Source organism: Capricornis sumatraensis, chromosome 20 (genome assembly GCF_032405125.1).
Source record: "Capricornis sumatraensis isolate serow.1 chromosome 20, serow.2, whole genome shotgun sequence".
Lineage (NCBI taxonomy): Eukaryota > Metazoa > Chordata > Mammalia > Artiodactyla > Bovidae > Capricornis > Capricornis sumatraensis.
In genome coordinates, this window is record NC_091088.1 from 21787137 (window position 1) to 21803525 (window position 16389).

Genomic DNA, 16389 nt, shown 5'->3' on the forward strand with positions numbered 1-16389 from the left:
AGCTGTAAGTTCTCAGCATTTCAAATTAGCAGTCAAATTCAAGACAAAGTTTATGATTGGAAAACGTGATTTTTTTTTAATTTACCTTTTCAGTAGTTATTTATCAGGTCCCTTTCTGCTTGTTAATAACTATTTAATATATGCCAGTGTGGTCCCACTGACATTTTGGGTATAAAATATTTAGAGTAGGATTTTTTCTGTTTATAAAAGTTGTTAAACTTAGAAAGACTCTTGGGTAAAAGTTACCATTCATTTTAGAAAGTCAGGGTGTTGGCAAGTCCCTTGGCAGGCTACTGTCCATGGGATCACAAAAGAGTCAGACAGGACTAACTAAACGACAACAGTGAAAAAAGAGACTCCAACTTGTTCTCCTGTAACTGAGGTGCCAGTCTTTAAATTGAATCATTAAGGATTTTACTTCAAGTCTTGGAAAATCATTAAATGATGTTCTTTGCTACCTTTTGCATGCAAAACTAACCTTGATTGTAGCAGGCCAATTTTATTCAAATGGATGGGAAATGAAGTTTGCTATTTAGCTTTGGATGGTGCATTTTATATATTTAACATTCATCTTCTAATTTTCCATGGTATAATGCTGTAAATAACTTAAATTTCTTTATCCACAATGCTTCTTAGCTCAGATACTCACAGGCCTGTTTCAGATCTGTCACCTCTGCTGACACAGTGTCTAGTTTGAAACTGCAGGAGACCTGAGCCCTGTGGCTCTCATGGATGTAGTGTTGGCAGTGGTGGTGGGAGGCCAGTATCTTTCCGTGCTTATGCCCGGAAGTCAAATGTAGAGCAGCTACTGGTCAGGGATGAAATCCCAATTCTTAATCTGTTGCTGTAAGACCTCCCAGAATTATCTGATCCTAGTTAATTATCTGATCCTAGTGCCTAATTGGTCTGATCCAAGGACTGCTTAATGTGATATCCTTATTGTATTCTTAAGTTATTCTCATAATTTTTAAAAGCCTGAAATAGTATATAGTAATTCTTGCTAAAAGTACTCATATTGCCCTTTGCCTTCTAACTTTCTTTGCCAATCTCTGTCTCTGTGCTGTGCAGTTCTCCTTAGCAGGGCTCGGAGCACAGTCTGTTGCTTTGACGATCACTAGGGTTTTGTGCTCACTGACTTGGTAAATATCCCTTTCCTCCTTTGCCACACACAGTGCACGTCCCTTCTAAACTGCATGTTGGTCAAAAATGATTACTGCCCGTAGGTCCCTAAAACCCATACACATAGTATTCTAAGGATAGAGGCTTCCCCTTCAGCATCCATGCTCAGTGGTTCTCTAGTAATTTTAAACCCTGGCACTACAGTTACAGGGTAAGTTTCATTTAGTCCAGGCAGGAAGCATTACTGCCTTTTTACAGGAGGAAACTAAAGTTTAGAAGACTTTGTGATTTTTTTCCCCCTCCATTCCTTAAGTGATACAAATCAAAAGATAATGGAGCCAGAACTGAATTCCAGGTGGTTGGCTTGAAAATCCAAAGTCATTTCTGCTGTATCATGTTGTAATTTAATGTCTTAAAAAGTTTTCCTAAAGTTTGAAAGAACAGCAAGGTGTACCATTTTGGTGACATTTTGCTAAGTTTCAAGGATATCTTTGCTTAAGCAATCAGTAAAGCTCGATTTAGCCTAATGCCTTTGTCATTCCCTTCCTAATCTGCCCTTTTCAGCCCCAGGTTTGCCTGTATCTGTTTTAGTCCAAATTCTTGAATTATTTAGCATTTCTTAGATAAGCTTCAGAACTTTTTTCTAAAAAGTGATCTCATTACATTTAACCATCTTAACCCATTCTTGCAGCATCCTCATCCTTTTCAGGATTTGGTAAAAGAATCTATTGCTCTAAGCTCAGTGTAACTGAATGTTTCCTGAGCAACCGTTCCCTGCTCTCCTGACTTTTCTGTTGATCTGACTTTTCCTTGAACAACATACTCCTTCGGTTTCTCCTAGGGTGTCTAGAACTATTGCAAATAATTCTCCTTTTTTCTTCTGTTTATTCTCTAAGTCTTATAATAAATTTCCTTACATTTCAAAATCTTATATTAATATTATTTGATTTAATTTCATTTTCCTTCATGTATTAGTTACCTATTTATTATAACACAAATTCTTTTTTTGAAGATGTTAAATCTTTTATTGATTATACCTGATAATGGATGATACATGAGCTTCATTCCCATCTATAACTTTATTTGCTATCATAATTCAATTTTGATATATTGCATAGGATGTGCCAACAGTCATTAATAACCAAAAAAACTCCATGACTTTGCATGGGTGACTCTTTTAACGGCGAACTCCAGGTCACAACACAGTAACTGTCAGTTCAACTACAACAAGGTTCAAAGACAAAAGCTTCTCCACCAAAGCAGGTTGTAAATACATTTTGAGTGGAACCTGGCATCACCCTGAAAGAATTCTAACTTTACACTGTTGGGATAGTTTACCAAAATGGCTTCAGAGTAGATTAACTTTACATAGCACATTTTAAAAAAAAAGCATGTATCAGCATCATGATTAGACTATTACATTTAGCAATCAACAGCATGACTGCAAAAAAAAAAAAAAAAAAACCTACATTAAAACTCTTTATTAGAATACTTTACACTTTCCATAAAACAGAAACTAAAATAACCTGTTACACAATTAATCACAAATACAGTCCTCAAGGTTTTTGCTCATATACACGAGTATTGTCTAAAACATGTCTTCTTTGTAGCAGCTACGCCCTGCCACCACTGTGCTTGGCTGAGTTCACAAATCTGTTGTAACCTATCACTTCTCTGGCTCTCCTCTCTTGCTAAACTCTGTTTCCTGGCAGTAATTAAAATCTTCTCCGACTGTCACAGGTACTGCTGCTACTGAAACCACCATAGCCACTTGGTTTCCTGGTTTGGCAAAGTATTGGCCTCCACCACCGTAGGAGCCAGAACTTTTGCCTCCAAAGTTTCCTCCTTTCATGGGTCCAAAATTTGAAGATTGATTATTATAATTGCCAAAACCACTGTAGCTTCTGCCACCTCCAGAATTGCTTTGATCATTACCAAATCTGTTATAGCCGTCCCCACTGCCACCAATATCCACCACCACCATGGCTGCCATCAGTTTCCAGACCACTTTGACCTCTTTGGTTGGATGAAGTACTAGCCATCTCTTGCTTAGGCAAGCCTTGATAGGGCTTTTCTTACTTCACAGTTGTGGCCATTCACAGTGTGGTATTTCTGAATGACAGTGTTGTCTATGGAATCATGGTCATCAAAGGTTACAAAAGCAAAGCCTCTCTTTCTGCCACTGCCTCGGTCAGTCATGATTTCAGTCACTGCAGTTTTCCCCTACTATTGTAAATAATTTCTCAGGTGGTGTTCTTCAGTGTCTTTAATGCCACCAACAAAAATCTTTTTCACGGTTAAGTGCACACCACCTCTTTGAGAATCTTCTCTTGAGATGGGCTCTTAGGTTCTACAACTCTTCCATCCACCTTGTGTGGCCTTGCATTCATGGCTTTGTCCACCTCCTCTACAGAGGCCTGTGTGACAAACCCGCAGCCTTTAGAGCACTTGGTGTTTGGATTCCTTATTACCGCACAGTATGTGAGTGTTCCCCATTGCTCAGAATGGCTCCTTAGACCCTCATCATTTGTTTCAAAGCTCAGTCCTCTGATGAAGAGCTTCCGCAGCTGTTCAGGCTCTTTGGGAGACTTTGAGTTAGACATGGTGGCAGTGGAGGGGGAAGACTTCAGCGATGCTTACTCAGTGGCATCCGTAGGCGGAAAGTATAACACTAATTCTTAATCCCCAGAGTTACGTATCCAGGTGGTCTTTTTAGCTGTCCTACATTAAATTCAGTATTTTAATTTAAAAATTTTCCCTTCCTCATTTAAGTAAGGGTGTTTTTACTCCTTGGGCTACCTTTAAACACTTTAAGCCAAAACTGTTTTGGAGAAGAGAATGAGCTGCGCTTAGTCACTCAGTCATGTCTGACTCTTTGCGACCATGTGAACTGTAGCCCTCCAGGCTCCTCTGTCCATGGGATTCTCCAGGCAAGAATACTGGAGTTGGTTGCTATGCCCCCCTCCCGGGGATCTTCCTAAGCCAGTGATCAAACCCAGGTCTCCCTCATTGCAGGCCAATTCTTTACTGTCTGAGCCACCAAGGAAGCCCATGTACACTAGCGTGGGTAGCTTATCCCTTCTCCAGGGGGTCTCCCTGACCCAGGAATCAAATGGGGGTCTCCTGCATTACAGGTGGAGAAGAGATGAGTCCTCTATAAAATATGAATGGAATCTCAAACCTAACTTTAAATTTTTTGGCTATTGGAAAGCAAAAAGGAAAGTTGTAACAACTTAGTAATGTAGATATATAATCAACCGTGAACATTCACTGGAAGGACTAATGCTGAAGCTGAAGCTCCGGTTCTTTGGCCACCTGATGTGAATAGCCAGCTTCTTGGTAAAGACCCTGATGCTGGGAAAGATTGAGGGCAGGAGGAGAAGGGGATGACAGAGGATGAGATGGTTGGATGGCATCACCGACTCAATGGCCATGATTTGAGCAAACTCTGGGAAATACTGAAGAACAGGGAAAACCTGGCGTACTGTAGTCCATGAGGTTGCAAAGTCAGACATGACTTAGCAGCTAAATCACGATTTAGCAGCTGAACCACAACAACAATGCCCAAATGGAAAGATTATTATACATACGTGAAAGTGAGAGTTGCTCAGTCATGTCTGACTCCTAGCAACCCATGGACTATACAGTCCATAGAATTCTCCAGGTCAGAATACTAGAGTGGATAGCCATTCCTTTCTCCAGGGGATCTTCCCAACCCAGGGTTCAAACCCAGGTTTCCCACTTTGCAGGCTGATTCTTTACCAGCTGAGCCACAAGGGAAGCCCAGGAATACTGTAGTGGGTAGCCTATCCTTTCTCCAGAGAATCTTTCCCAACCCAACTGGAGTCTCCTGCATTGCAAGTGGATTCTTTACCAACTGAGCTATCAGGGAAGCCCATAACAGATATATATCCATAAGGAAAGATTATTGGGGTTTTGTTGGGGGGAATATAATTTTATGTTCTATTCTCTAGGCTTTTCCAATCAAGAAGGCTATCACTAAAATAAGTAACCATCATAGCACCACTTTGCTCAGTTTAAGATACTTTTAGTGACCATTTTATTTCATATAGTACTTGTTATTTAAAGTAACTACTTATTCTTCTTAAGTCATTTCTGATGTTCTAGTCATGGAGCTATAATACAGGCAGTTATCCATCCATTCTGCTTCATTTTATGTATTTTTCCTGTACTGAACAATTCATGAACATCCATTAAAACCATAGTACTGTAAGGTCTTTTTTTTTTAGGAAGTATGATTGGGCACCTCAGGGAGTTAAAGCATAATGTTAATGAATATGAGATTGTGAATTTAATTTCCATGCTTGCCAGTTAATTTTTTGGATTCGATGCTGGGTTTTAAATCACCTAGTCCAAACCCATTATCTTTTCTAGAGAAGCTTTCGTTTATGCAATAAATCACTTGATTAAAAACTGTCTCCCAGGTAAACACTTTATTTTAGTTCCTGTAAGTAAATGTAAGGTAACACCTTTAAAGAACCAAATTGATGAATGCTCTGTTGGTAATAGTCATGTAAATATCTTGCTGTTGCCAAAGATTTAAATAACCAGTCAATAATAAATTAACATATTTGTGAGTTTCAGGTAAGTCCAATTATTCAACCAATTGCATTGGTAAAGAAAATTGAAATGGTAAGAACTCGACCTTTACTATAATCCAGACACAATGTTTCTTTCTTTTGTAGTGCTTTATTTAGAGGACAGTTTGCTAATTCATCCCTTAGCTGTCTTTCTGCACCATTTTTAAACTTAGAACTTTGTGCACTGGGGTCTAACGGAGAACTCCCTGGGCATTGAGAACACATCCTTACGTAATAAAATCAATTGGCAGCGAATGTTTTTGCATGCATTGTCAGAGTATATGATTCCTATGGCTCTTCTAACCCTTAGGTTCTAAGAATTTAGAATTCTTATGCAGGTGCTGTTTGGTTTCCATTTGGACTGTTCAAGGCTAGGTATGATTGTGCTGGGTGCATGTGCAGTGAGAAACCTGCCTTAGGTTCTTTTCTTGCTACCTACTGTTTCAAGTAAAGCATCCCAAACTTAGAACCATAAAACAGCAAAACAGCAATCTTTTACTATTGTTAACTCTCATGGTTCAGAGGATTGACTAGGCTAACTAGAGTGGTTCATACTTAGGGTCTCATGTTTACCATTGGTTGTGGCTGGGGCTAGAGTCAACTTTGAAGACTTCCTCACTTGGGTATCAGAGTGTTGACTGGGACTTCAGCAGGAAGACTTATATGAAGTTTTCCATATAGATTCTGCACATTGTGGTAGCTAGGTTCCAAGGTTCAGTGTCCCAAAACCCACAGGCCAGGTGGAAGCTATATCTTTTTATGACCTAGCCTCGGAAATCATGCAGCATAACTTTCACTACATCCCATCTGTTAGATTCAGTAAGATAAGTGAGGGGAATTAGACTCCACCTTTTGATAAAAGGCAGAGATTTGGCAGACATATTTTAAACTAGCACATACTCTTCATTTGGACTTTGTTCCTCCAGGTTGTAGGCCTCGTCATTTCTCTAAAGTGACTTTGGCTATGAAAAGAGACTATGCCCCTTTTCTAAAGAATACTGGCGAGTACCACGTGGATTGTTTTGAAATTTGTTTAACCTGTGGAAGTGTGAGGTACTTCTTCACTGAAATTGAAATGCTGGACTGCAGATTTGAGTCAGTAGTGTGTGCATGCTAAGTTGCTCCAGTCTTGTCTGACTCTTTGTGACCCTTTGGGCTGTAGCCCTCCAGGCTTCTTTAGGCAAAAAATGCTGGAGTGGGTTGCCATGCTCTCCTCCCAGGGATATTCCAGACCCAGGGATCAAACCCACATCTCTTACATCTCCTCCATTGGCAGGTGAGTTCTTCATCACTAGGGTCACCTGGGAAGCAATACCAGATTATTGGCTTAGTTGTTCTTGAGAACCAGGGTAACATGGTCTGCATATATTGTAGTAAGGAAAAGAGTTTTCACCAAAGAGAAAGTAAGGATGCATTTGAAAGTCACTTACATTCAATCTTTCAGAACTTAAGTTTCCTCACTTTTAAAGTAGAGGGGATTACAAAAGAAATGCAAGACTTGTACATCAAAAACAATAAAATATTGTTGAAAAAACTGAAAGAAGACATACAAGAATGGAAAGATATCCTGTGTTCAGTGTGTGCTCAGTCACATCTGACTCTTTGCCATCCCATGGACTATAGTGCTATACCACCAGGCTCCTCTGTCCGTGGAATTTTCCAGGCAAGAATATTGAAATGGGTTGCATTTCCTACTCTAGGGGTGTTCAGTGTATTCCATCTCAAAAATCTGTCTTTTTTTTTTTTTTTTTTAAGAAATTGGCAAACTAATCCTAAAATGTGCATGGAAATGCAAGGGACTCAGAATAGCCAAAACAACCCTTGATAAAGAACAAAGTTGGAGGATTCACACTTTGCAACTTCAAAATTTACTACAGTAATGAGCTTACTACAATGAGCTTACAGTAATCTGCTACAATAATTAAATAGTGTGGTACAAGTATAACAAGAGATACAGATATTAGCGCAGTAGAATTGCTGATCTAGAAAGAAACCCATAAATGTATGGTCAGTTGATTTGACAAAGTTGCAAGGATAATTGATAGAGAAGGATATAGTCTTTTTACCAAATGGTGCTGGGACAACTGGATACAAAAGAATGAATTTGGGTCCCTACTTTGTGCAGTATATAATACAAAAATTAACTGGAAAAGGATCAATGACCTAAAAGTAAGAACTAAAATTATAAAACTCTTAGAAGAAAACAGTTGTAAATAATTATGGGGGATGAATGTCCAGTAGTTCAGTTAAGAAACTGCAAGAAGATTTTTGAGATTCCCGTATTGCTTTACATTCCTGCTAGCAGTGTATGATGTCCTTTCTCTGAATCTTTGCCAGCATTTGGTGTTATCACTAGTTTTTACTTTATTTACTCTGATTTGTTTGTAGTGGTATCTTCAGTTCAGTCACTCAGTCATGTCCGACTCTTTGGAACCTCATGAATTGCAGCACGCCAGGCCTCCCTGTCCATCACCAACTCCCAGAATTCACTCAAACTCATCCATTGAGTTGGTGATGCCATCCAGCCTTGTCATCATTTGTCGTCCCCTTCTCCTCCTGCCCCCAATCCCTCCCAGCATCAGAGTTTTTTTCAACTCTTCGCATGAGGTGAATGGATTGATTGGATCTCCTTGCAGTCCAAAGGACTCTCAAGAGTCTTCTCCAACACCACACTTCAAAAGCATCAATTCTTCAGCGCTCAGCTTTCTTCACAGTCCAACTCTCACATCCATACATGACCACTGGAAAAACCATAGCCTTGATAGACGGACCTTTGTTGGCAAAGTAATGTCTCTGCTTTTCAATATGCTGTCTCAGTTGGCCATAACTTTCCTTCCAAGCAGTAAGCATCTTTTAATTTCATGGCTGCAATCACCATCTGCAGTGATTTGGGAGCCCCCAAAAATAAAGTCTGCCACTGTTTCCACTGTTTCCCCATCTATTTCCCATGAAGTGATGGGACCAGATGCCATGATCTTCGTTTTCTGAATGTTGAGCTTGAAGCCAACTTTTTCACTCTCCTGTTTCACTTTCATCAAGAGGCTTTTTAGTTCCTCTTCACTTTCTGCCATAAGGGTGGTGTCATCTGCATATCTGAGGTTATTGATATTTCTCCTGGCAATCTTGATTCCAGCTTGTGCTTCTTCCAGCCCAGCATTTCTCGTGATGTACTCTGCATATAAGTTAAATAAGCAGGGTGACAATATACAGCCTTGACATACTCCTTTTCCTATTTGGAACCAGTCTGTTCTTCCATATCCAGTTCTAACCTTTGCTTCCGGACCTGTATACAGGTTTCTCAAGAGGCAGGTCAGGTGGTCTGGTATTCCCATCTCTTTCAGAATTTTCCACAGTTTATTGTGATCCACACAGTCAAAGGCTTTGGTATAGTCAATAAAGCAGAAATAGATGTTTTCCTGGAACTTTCTTGCTTTTCGATGATCCAGTGGATGTTGGCAATTTGATCTCTGGTTCCTCTGCCTTTTCTAAAACCAACTTGAACATCAGGGACTTCACAGTTCACGTACTGCTGAAGCGTGGCTTGGAGAATTTTGAGCATTACTTTACTAGCATGTGAGATGAGTGCAATTGTGCGGTAGTTAGAGCATTCTTTGGTTGCCTTTCTTTGGGATTGAAATGAAAACTGACCTTTTCCAGTCCTGTGGCCACTGCTGAGTTTTCCAAATTTGCTGGCATATTGAGTGCAGCACTTTCACAGCATCTTTCAGGATTTGAAATAGCTCAACTGGAATTCCATCACCTCCAGGAGCTTTGTTCATAGTGATGCTTTCTAAGGCCCACTTGACTTCACATTCCATGATGTTTGGTAGCTTATTGTAGTTTTAATTTGCATTTCCTAATGGATAATGGTGTTGGATCTTTTCATGTGACTATATATCATCTGCATCTTCAGTGAAATGTCTCTTCATGTCTTTTGCTCATTTTCTAATTGGATGGTTTTTTTTAATTGTTGATTTTTGAGAATTCTTTGTACATAAATAATTCTTGATACTAGTCCTTTAATTCTGTGTTTTGCAAATATATTCTCCTAGTCTGCAGCATGGTTTTTTTTGTTGTTGTTTTGGTTAGAGCAAGCTTTTGATTTTAATGAAACTCAGTTTATAATTTTTTTCTTTTAAGGATTCCGCTTTTGGTGTAAATTCTGACAACCCTGCGTAACCTTGATTTTGATGTATTTCTCTGGTGGTTTGTTTTATAAAAGTTATACAGTGTTGTGTCTTATATTTAAGTTCATGATCTATTTTGAGTTAATTTTGTATGAGGTATGATGTTGAAGGTTTTGTTTTTTTGGTTTTTTTTTCAATGAATGTCCATTTGCTCCAGCATCATTTGCATTTGCTGAAAGGACTGTCTTTCCTCCATTGAAATGCCTTTGGGCTCTTGCTGAAAATAAAGTGGACATATTTATATTGGACTATTTCTGGGTTCTATATGTCTGTTCCTCTGCTGATACCACCAATATGATTCTGTGAATTTCCTTCTTTAGGCTATTAATATGGTAGATTATGTTGATTAATATCTGATTATCAAACTATCCTTTTGTCCCTAGACTAAACCTCATCTGGTCAGTCATGGGGATAATTCATTTCACATATTGCTAAATTCTATTTTCTAATTTTTAAAAAGATTTTAACATCTGTAGTCATGAAAGATATTGGCCTATAGATTTCTTTTTTGCATTGTCTTTGTTTTGTTTTGGTATCAGGGTAATGCTAGCTTCAATTAAATGAACTCTGAAGTGTTTTTTTCCCCATCTATTTTCTGGAAGAGATTGTGTAAAATTGGTGTCAATTTTTCTTTAAATGTTTGGTAGATTTCTTCAATGAAATCATATAGGTATGGAGAGGGGTTTTTTTTTTTTTGACCATTTGAAAATTATGAATTCAACTTCTTAACAGTAATGGGGCTATTCAGATTATTTCATATTGAGTGAGTAGTGTTAGTTTGTGCTTTTCCAGGAATTGATTCATTCCTTTTAATCTATGTATGTTGAATTGTTCAGAGTATTTGCTCATTATCCTTTTGATACCGACAATGTCTGTAGTGTTATCTCCTGTTTTATGCCTAATATTGGTCATTTGTGTCTTATATCTTTGTCAGGCTTCTGTCAATTTTCTTTAGCCCTTTAAAGATCAGTTGTTTGTTTCACTGATTTTTTTCTGTATCAATGTCATTGTTTTCTGTTATCTGTGTTATTTCCTTCTGTTTGCTTCAGGTTTATTTTGCTCTTTTTCTAGCTTCAATTACATTGGGATTAGATAATTGATTTGAGGCTTTTCTCTTTGCTAATATATACATTTAGTTCTGTAAATTTCCCTTAGTACTACTTTAGTTATACTATATAAATTTTGATGTTATATTTTCATTTTCATCCTATTCACTGTATTTTTTATTTCACTTGAGATTCTTCTTTCATTCATGTGGATTATGTAGACAGGTATATATTGTTTTCTTTACAAGTGTTGGCAGATGTACCTGTTGTTGTTCTATTATTGATTCTAGTTTGATGCCATTGTGATTAAGGAGTACAGTAGGATTTCAGTTCTTTTATAGGCTTGAGATTTTGTTTATGGCCAAGATAGGATTTCTTGATGTTGATGTGAGCACTTGAAAAAAAAAAATGTATACTCCTGTTATATAGAATTGTACTCATTGATTTGTCCTGCTAAAACAAAGTACCATAGACTGGGTAGCTTAAACAATGGGTATTCATATATTCTGGAGTCTAAAGTGTCCAAGATCAGGTTGCCAGACATCTCTGTTCTCTGGTGAGCACTTTTTCTGATTTACAGAACGTCACCTTCTTGCCATGTCCTTTCACGCCAGATAGGGAGACAAAGCAAGCTCTGTGGTCTCTCTTCTCAAAGAGATACTAATCCTGGGACTTCCCTGGGGGTCCAGGGATTAAGACTCCATGCTTTCACTGCAGGGGGCATGGTTCCATCCTTGGTCAGGGAACTAAGATCCCACATGCTGTGTGTATGACTCAGGCATACTAATTCTATCATTCATAGGGGCTCCACATTCATGACCTAGTTCATGAGCTAATCTAAGCCTAATTACCTTCCAAAGGCCCCATCTCCAAATGCTATCTCTTTGGGTCGGGACTTCAAAATATGCTTTCATTAGAGATTGATGGTTACATGATACTTCTTTTTTAAATCCTTTTACTTTCAACCTGTATATATTATTATATTCAAAAAGAGTTTCTTGCATACAGTTGGGTCATGTTTTTAGATCAACTCTGCCAATCTTTAATTGCCATATTTAGACTTTTACATTGAATGTAATTATTGATATGTTTCAGTTTACATTTGCCATTTTATTTTTGTATTTATTCTCTTTTTTTTTTCATTTCTCTGTTTTCTTTTTCCTTCCTGTTGGTTCTGAAACATTTTTTTGAATTCCATTTTGATTATCTATAGTGGTTTTGAATGATCTTTTTTTATGGCTTTTCAGTGGCTGCTCTAGGTATTATTATATACACTTATGTACTCAGTGTATTAATGTCATCATTTTATCAGGTAGAGGGATTATAGAAACTTTACCTTCATATGTGTTTTGTTGTCCTCCCCCATTTATAATCTAATTATATTAAATATTTCCTCCATATACATTTACAACCATAGTATTATAACTTTTGCTGTAACTATCAAACATAATTTATAAAACTCAACAGGAGAAAAGCCTATTGTATTTGCCAGTAGTGTTGTTTACCATTTTCTAACTATCTAGCATTTCCTTTCTGTTTTGAGAACTTACTTCCATCATCTCATCTGTTTTGAGAACTTACTTTATTTTTAGGGTAAATCTGCTTATGACAGACCTCTTACTTTTCCTTCATCTGGGAATGCCTTGCTTAAAGAAATAAATATATAGAATATATTTACTGGTATAAGATTCTGGGTTGACAGTTCTTTCTTTGAATGCTTAAAAACTCTTATGTCACATTCTTTTAGCTTTGGGTTTTTTTTGTGTGTTTTTTTTTACAAGCAGTTCACTGTTATTTAATTGCTTTTTCCCTGTAGACATGTTTTCTTTGGATATTGTCAAGATTTTTCTTTTTCTTTAGTTTTTAGAAGTTATGATGTGTCCTGAAAGGGTTGTTTTTTTTTTTGTTTTTTTTTTTTGAGTTTCACTTAGCTTTTTGTTTTTTGCTAACTGGGAATTTTTCTGCCATTGTTTCAGATGCTTTTTTTTTTTCCTAATGCTCCGTCCCCCTTTTTTTTTTCTCTTATTCAGGAAGTCCAGTGACATGAATGTTAAACCTTTGTTGAAGTCCCACAGCTCTCTGAGATTATCTTCATTTGTTTTGTTAAGTCTATTTTCTCTCTTTTGTTCAGACTAGATAATTTCGATTGTTTTATCTTTCAGGTTAGCTATTCTTTCTTCTGTCTCCTTCATCCTGTTCACTGAGCTTCTTGTTTTGATTATGGTATTTTTCAGTTCTAAAGACTTTGCTGAGATTTCCTATTTCATAGCTGAGCCTTTTTCTTTTCATTTATTTCACTCATAATTGCTCACTGAAGCCTTTTCATCACAGCTGCTTTAAAGTCTTTGTTAATTTTCACATCTCTCTTGTCTCAGTATAAGGATATATTGATATAGATAGATAGTTTTTATTAATTTTGAGTAGTTCTGGTTCTAGATATGATGAGTGATTTTTTTTTTTTAATTAGTCCCATCACTTCATGGCAAATAGATGGGGAAACAGTGGAAACAGTGGCTGACTTTTATGTTTTTGGGCTCCAAAATCACAGCAGATGGTGAGTGCAGTCATGAAATTAAAAGACTCTTACCCCTTGGAAGGAAAGTTATGACCAACTGAGACAGCATATTAAAAGGCAGAGACATTACTTTGTCAGCAAAGGTCCATCTAGTCAAGGCTATGGTTTTTCCAGTAGTCATGTATGGATGTGAGAGTTGGACCATGAAGAGAGCTGAGCGCTGAAGAATTGATGCTTTTGAAGTGTGGTGTTGGAGAAGACTCTTGAGAGTCCCTTGGACTGCAAGGAGATCCAACCAGTTCATCCTAAAGGAAATCAGTCCTGGATGTTCACTGGAAGGAGTGATGTTGCAGCTGAAGCTTTGGCCACCTGATGCGAAGAACTGTCTCATTGGAAAAGACCCTGTTGCTGGGAAAGACTGAGGGCAGGAGGAGAAGGGGACAACAGAGGATGAGATGGTTGGATGGCTTCACTGACTCAATGGGCATGAGTTTGGGTAAACTTTGGGAGTTGGTGATGGACAGGGAGGCCTGGCGTGCTGTGATTCATGGGGTCACAAAGAATCGGACACGACTGAGTGACTGAACTGAACTGATGAACATTTAAAAAATTATAAGACTGTGGGTTTTATTTTTTATTTTAGTTGTATTTTTTTGACATCACTCTGGCAAGGGAAGAGGGTAATAACATCACCACATTACTGCCAGTTTTTGTGTGTTGTTGACATCCAAGATAGAGATTCTACATTACTGCTGGATCTGGTTGTCATGTCTAGCTCCCCAGTAGGCTTCAATTAGTACCTCCCTGTCTGGGAGGTAGAAGTATTATTACCTGAGTACTAATTTCCAGGCGACCTCCACTTACATGACAAGGAAAAGTGTGTGGCCTGTTCATAGTTGGGAATTCATGTGAGTTTTAATTGCCCACTGAACTTCCTCTGGTGCCATCCCCAGAGGAAGGGGCGATTTACCTATTTACTGGTGGGTCGGAATGAAAGTCTAGGCTCTCCATGTGATGTCTGCTGACACTGAGGTGTGAGAATGGAGACTTTTTACCGTCCGTCCGGAATGCAAGTCTTGATTTCTTCCTTGGGTTTTTCTGACACCACCATGACTGAGGTGGTTGGATGTTGGGTACAGTTCCTCATTATAGTCTCAGGAGCATAGACATCTAAATTTCCCACTCAGTGTATACAAGAGTGGGTGGGGATAGAGTCATGGTTTTTTTGACTGGTTATGTTCTAAAAGTTTCCATTTTGCTAGGTTGCTCTTTTCCTGGTCCATTGGCTTTTGTTGGGTATTTTTTTGTATGTATCTACCTATATTTCCTAGTTGTTGGTTTATTCAGCTCTAAGTCTGGTGTATATATATGAGTGAGTGAGTGAAGGAGTGTCGCTCAGTCATGTCCGACTCTTTGTGACCCCATGAACTGTGTAGCCCACCAGGTTCCTTCATCCGTGGGATTTTCCAGGCAAGAATACTGGAGTGGGTTGCCACTTCCTCCTCCAGGAGATCTTCCCGACCCAGGGACTGAACCCAGGTCTTCCGCATTGTAGGCGGACGCTTTACCATCTGAGCCACCAGGGAAGTCCGGTATATATATGAGGCGGCAAAAAAAAGGCAAAAGGGAAACTCAGGAGACTCCTTATACTGCTGTTCCTGGATCCTGAGGTTCCTAGGCAGGCTGCCTTCTATCTTTGTGAGCCTTTTTATATTTGTTTATGTTATATCTAGTAGTAGTAGTAGTTGTTGTTCAGTCGTATGTGACTGTTTGCAACCCCATGGATTGTAGCCCACCAGACTCCTTTGTCCATGGGATTCTCCAGGCAAGAATACTGGAGTGGGTTGCCATTCCCTTCTCTAGAGAATCTTCCCGACCCAGGGATCGAACTTGCATCCTGCATTGCAGGCAGATTCTTTATTGTCTGAGCTACAGGCAAGTCTCTTATTTTATGTCCAGGGTTTTTAATTGTACTTAAAGGAATAGGGAAAATTATGTCTACTCCACCTTCCCTTTCATGTATTTTAATTTTTTCAGTTCTTTGTTCCTTTTTATTGTCACATAGTATCCCATTATACAGATAAACCACGGTTTGGTTTATCCATTTTCTGTTGATGAGCATTTGGTTGTTGACAGTTTGGGCTGTTAAAATAAAGCTGTTGTGAACATTTCAATACAGCTCTTTTGTTAATATATATTTTTATTTCTCTTGGAAAATAGATAAGAGCAGAATTCCTGAGTTGTATAATAAGTGTTTTAACATTTTAAGAAACTGCCAAACTGTTTTTTGAAAGGAATTTACCATTTTTCATTCCTACCATTTCATTCCTACCATTCATACCTGCCATCAAATGGCAGAAACTTCGGTTGCTCCACATCTTTGTCTATACTTGGTATTGTTAGTATTTTTTAAATTATTCTTATGAGTATGTGGTAATTTTAATTTGTATTTTTCTGTTGACTAGTTTTATTAAACATCTTTTCATGTACCATTTACTTTCATATATCTGCATTTTGAAGTGTCTGTTAAAATCTTTTTCTCATTTTTAAAGGGGATTGTTTGTATTCTTACTGAATTGTAACAGTTTTTTATATATTCTAGATTCTTTTGTGAGATATGGGTTCTTTTTTTTAATTTTTTTTTTACAGAGTTCAACTTGCCTTTAATTTTATTAATGGCATGTTTATTATGGCATGTAATAAATGGCATGCCATTTATTAATAGCGTGTTTTGAAGATTGGATATTCATTCTGATGAAGTCTAATTTATCAAAATTTGTATGATTAGTTATTCATTATGTCTTAGAAATTTTTCCGCTTCAAGATCGTGAGGAGTTTTTTCCTAGGTTTTGTTCTAAAAGATATATAGTTTTAGCTTTTATATTTAACTCTATGATCTATTTCAAATTACTTTTGTGTAG

General features: G+C 37.9%; 1 protein-coding gene and 1 pseudogene across 1 annotated transcript in view; one reads left to right on the forward strand and one right to left on the reverse strand.

The window, feature by feature from the left end:
- PHKB (phosphorylase kinase regulatory subunit beta) overlaps window positions 1–16389 on the forward strand; it is a 195251-nt gene that overhangs the window by 44100 nt on the left and 134762 nt on the right. The window lies entirely within an intron of this gene.
- LOC138095853 (heterogeneous nuclear ribonucleoprotein A1-like) lies at window positions 2835–3722 on the reverse strand (annotated as a pseudogene).